This window comes from Otolemur garnettii, unplaced genomic scaffold (genome assembly GCF_000181295.1).
Source record: "Otolemur garnettii isolate 467f Iridium unplaced genomic scaffold, OtoGar3 scaffold00026, whole genome shotgun sequence".
Taxonomy (NCBI): Eukaryota; Metazoa; Chordata; class Mammalia; order Primates; family Galagidae; genus Otolemur; species Otolemur garnettii.
The window spans coordinates 18,777,862-18,783,332 of record NW_003852421.1 but is presented as its reverse complement, the minus strand read 5'-3'; positions in this window follow the sequence as shown (position 1 = coordinate 18,783,332).

Sequence of the window (5,471 nt, the reverse complement as noted above, 5' to 3'; positions counted from 1 at the left end):
CCCCTGGGTAGAGTGCTGTAGCATCACAGCTCACAGCAACCTCTAACTCCTGGGCTCAAGCGAGTCTCCTGCCTCAGCCTCCCAAGTAGCTGGGACCACAAGTGCCTGCCACAACACCCGGCTGTTTTTTGGTTGCAGCCATCATTGTTGTTTGGCGAGCCGGGGCTGGATTCGATCCCACCACCTTAGGTGTATGTGGCTGGTGCCTTAGCTACTTGAGCCACAGGGGCCAAGCCAAGATACCCCATATTTGTGAATTAGAATAATTACAATGGCTAAAATATTCATACTACCAAAAGCTATCTGCATATTCAATGCAATTTCTACCTAAATACCAATGACATTCTTCACAGAAATAAAAAAAAAAAAACCTTAAAATTCACATAGAATCACAAAAGACCCAAAGTATCCAAAGAAATTCTAATCAAAAAGAAGAAAGTTGGAAGCATCACACCACTTGACTTTAAAAAAATACTACAGAGTTATAGTAACTAAAACAGAATGGTAGAGGCATAAAATCAGGTACAGAGAACCTAGATATAAATCCATATATTTACAGCTGACTCATTTTTGGAAAAGATACTGAAAACAGACACTGGAGAAAGAACAGTCTCTTTAATAAATGGTGTTGGGAAAACTGGATATATAGACATAGAAGAATAAAAGTAGACCCTTCTTTCTCAGGATGCATAAAAATCAAATTGCAATGAGTTCAAGACTTAAGTATAAGACCCAAAACTATGCAACTACTAGAAGGATGCTTTGGGGAAATGCTTCAGGACATTGGTTTGGTCAAAGATTTTTAGAGTAAGACCTCAAAAGCATAAGAAATAAAAGTAAAAATAGACAAATGGACTTATATCAAACTAAAAAGTATTTGTTTAACAGAGGAAACAGTCAATAAAGTGAAAAGAAAACCTATATAATGGGAAAAAGTATTTGCAAGCTATTCATGCCTTGAGGAGAATATATTAGAGGCTCAAACAACTCAACAGCAAAAGAACAAAAAAAATCTGATTTTAAAAAGGTATGGAATCTGAAAACTCATTTCTCAAAAGATAATATACCAATGGCTAGCAGATATATGAAAAAATGCTCAGTTTCACTAATCATCAGGGAAATGCAAATCAAAACCACAATGACATATAATCTTACCCAAGTTAGAATGGTACAAAAGATAATAGATGCTGATGAGGCTGCAAGGAAAGGAACACTCATATACTGTTGGTGGGAATATAAACCAGTTCAGCCATTATCAAAATGGGATGGTGGTTCCTCAGAAAGTTAAACCTTGAAATGTCAGATTATCTAGCAATCCCGCTACTGGTTACATATCCAAAGGAAAGGAAATCGGTATATTGAAGAGATACCTGCATTCCTGTGTTGACTCAGCACTATTTATAACAGCCAAGATATGGAATGAACTTAAGTGTTCATCAATGGATGAAAAGATGAAGAAAATGTGTTCTATCTATATAAGGAGAACTCTTCAATTATATATTTTTTAAAAAGAATGATATCATGGATGCAAATGATAGCAACTTTTACAGCAGTATGAATGACTCTGGAAGACATTATGTTAACTGAAATAAGCCAGGCATAGAAAGACAAATATTATGTGTATTCATTCATATGCAAAACTAAAAATGTTGATTGCATGGAGGCAGAGATAAGGATAGTGGTTATGAGAGGCTGAGCATGGTAGGAATGAGGGGAGATAAAGCAAGGTTGACAATAAGTATAAAAATATGATTAGACAAAAGGAACAAATTACATTATTTCACAGGACAGTGGGGTGACTTTAGTTATCAATAATTTGCTGCATATTTCAAAATAATTAGAAGAAATGACTTGGGATGTTTTCAACACAAAGAAATGATAAATGTGTGAGGTGTTGCATGTATATTAAAATATCACAGGTACCCTAAAATAGATAGAAATATCATGTATGGATTAAAAAGTATGCTTTATCTTTTAGAATTCCCATTCTTGGAATAAAATTTCCACGCTGTGAGGAAGACCAGATCATGTGGAAAGGCCATGTGGAGATATTTAGGCTAACAGTCCCAGATGAAGTCCCATGTGGAGAGGCCACATGGAGCTGTTTTGGCTAACAATCCCAGAGGAAGTCCCAGTTAGACAACTTTCACCATCAGTTATGTTATATTTGAAGAAACTTCAGGATAACTGCACCTCCAACCACCATTTGATTACATGAGAACCCCTGAGCAAAGGAGCCTGGCCGAGCCTAGTCAACGTCCCAAACCCTGAGACATAACAATAAAATGATTCTTGTTTTAAACCATGAATTTTTTTAAATGATTGTTTTACGCAGTGATTGACAGATAAATAGACCTTTCATAACACTTACTGTCTTCATCCAACTTCACTGGATATTTCTTGTGCTGGGTCCTCCATTTCTGCTAGTTGGTTACTGCAGAACTGAGTTTTAAACTATCTGCTTATTTTTAGTTGCTTGTTCTACCTACAAAATCTAATGAAGTCTGTGGTTTTAAACATCTTTGTAGTGATGACCCGACTCTCAAAAAAAAATTATATTCTGCCTTATCTTTACCAATGAGTTCTAGATTTATAGTCAGCTACCCTTTGGATATTACTGTTTAAACACTCAAAGTTTACCTTCAGTCAAATATCCCTCCTCGTTTTTTTCTATCTTAGTAAATGGTATTGCTATCCAACCTATTACAAATAACCATTAAATTTATAAATAATTCTGAATCCTTCCTGTTCACTTAATACCCGTGCTATCTACAGCATCAATAAATCCTAACTTTACCTTCAAAAACTATCCCAATCTTGCCACTTCTCTTCATCTGACTTCTACAATCTTGATCTGTGGCTTGAAACTCAGCATTGACTTTGTCACATTTGCTCCACCCCAGAACCTACAATTTGTTCTCCTTAAGGCCATGAATATGATTTTTATAAAACAATAAGTACATGATATTATATACTCCTGGTAAAAATGTTCCCTTGTATTACAATGTAATTAACAAAATGAAAGTTCAGCAAGCCCTCTGTTAAAATTGGTATTTTCCAATCCCTCCTTTGCACATTTTTCTTGTCATTTTTCTCATAGCAGTTATTACGTTTTTACATTACCTACATTACCTTTTTAATTTATTATTTACTTGTTTATTACTATCTCTTTCTTTCCATATCATTTACATAAGATCAGGGACTTTGTCTCATTCACCACTGTATTCCAAGACACAGAAGAATGGAGTTAATATATGCTCAATAAATTTTAGTTTTGACTATCATTCATCACTAAAGGAATAAATATGTATTTTCAAAAAATAATTGATTGTGACTTATCAGAGAATGACTTGGGGTTTTAGATATTAAAGAGTTACCATGTGCCCATTTTTTTACCTCATATGTGGCAATAATATGAATCAGAAATGCTAGATTTATATTTGTACAACTTGGTAATAAATGTATACAATTTGGTGATAAAGACAATTTATTATTTATATTTTAAGGTATTTCAAATATTACCTTGAATAAAAATAATAGTATTACAATTATTTTTAATTTTCATGAGATCTTTTTGTGTCTGTAGGTGAATGTATAGATGAGTTATTAAGAGTGACTTTGCAGTCAGTATCTTGATGTTAGAACCAAGATAACTTGCCTTGTCATGAGCCTGCTTAAGACCATAAACCATCATCTAAACAAATGAGTTATCTCCTTTGGGGGGCAATGATGTAGGTTCATGTTATAGTGACCATAAGTGCACAATATATATGACACACTTAACCTCTTAGTATACTTCCTGAATTTTATATATTTTTGAAAATCTTGAATGGTTCTGTTGCTCTGGTCTTTAGGAGCTGCAGTCACTACAGAGCTTAAGACTTGAAGGGCAATTGACTAACAGAATCATAGCATCTTTCCCAAATGAGTATAGAATTGAGCTCTAAAACACCACTGGTACATGAAAAACACATCTTAGAATAACCAGTTTGGATCCCTGGTTCAAATTTGATTTTTCGGTAAATAAAGAAATCATCATTGGCATATGTAAGTTATTTAAGAATGATGACCTTCTGTGATTGTAAAATAAGTAGTTATCTATAGATTCAGGAAATGTCAGGAGGTATCTAATAATTAAAGGGAAGAATTTAGAGACTGTTTAAGCTTAAATATTTCAGCCTGAATAACTGATAGCTTTAGGTTGGAGATTCTGGCAAAAGCAAACAAGTAACAAAAGAGTATGTTCACAGAAAGCAGATAAACATTTGAATGGAAAAAACTTTAAAACAATATTTTCAAAGAAGACTTAATTATGTATATAAATATATCCATGTATTAGATACATGATTATGCTGTAGATATGCAGTATAGCTTTCAAGTAACCAACTGTGCATTTCATTAGGTAATTATACATAACATTCCATATTATTTAAGGTAGTTTAGTCACTTCTACCATCTTGATAATCCAATGAAATGCATGACTCTCTCTTCCTTACATCAACAAGGAGAATATTTATGTCAGGAGCTGCCTTGGTCATGGGACTGAATCAAACTAGAGGGCACAAAGAAATAATTGACATTGCCGAGAACTTAAAGTTAATGAGACTTTCTTAATAATAAGTCTGAAACCATCTCTACTAAAATATATGTGAAATGTCAATAAGATTAAATTTGCCAGAATTTTTCTGTTTGACCAAACAATGAGAAAAGCAAGCGCTTTCTCCCTGTAGCCACTGCAGTCAATTGAATTACACTTTTTTTTACAGACTCAATTATTTTTTCTACTTTGCCTCATCATTCTTTAATAATTTGATGCCAAATACAAATGCCTCTTCTTATTTAGCAGGAGTACTGCAAAATGGAACTTTTACTGACATTTCAATATCTCCTTGTCTCTTATACTACAGCTTAAGAGTGCTAAAGGATCTATGGGTCTGTCAGTTAACATATTTTAAGGTGTGTTCATTTAATTTTTAATTTAATAAATGAGACATATTTTCATTGGATGTCTTGGATTTATTTTGATACGTTGTGTTCTATTTTTTGTAGTGATTTGTGGGTTTGCCTACAGATTTTTTAATGTAAAGTTTTAATTCAAAGAACTCTTCCTATATGCTTGTTAACAAAAGTCTCAGAAAATGTATAAATTCTGCTTCCTTAATCACTGCATTTTTCATAAAAATAGATAATATATTCTTATAGTTTTTTATAATTATATGTTGAATTTATGATCCAGAGAGAAAAATTGGCTCCCAGAGTTATGAACATTAAAAGCGATTGTGGATTCATTACCCTTCTAACTTACATTCCAAGAAAGAGCATTGATCTGGTCTATATAGTTATAGATCCCTTTCAAATGTGAAGCTGTTATACAGCTAATTTTTAATAGATACTGAGTTTTTTTTGTAATAGTTTTCATTTTCTTTTCTATCAATGAAAAAATTAAACTGAATAAATAAAAAGGTAAAAAA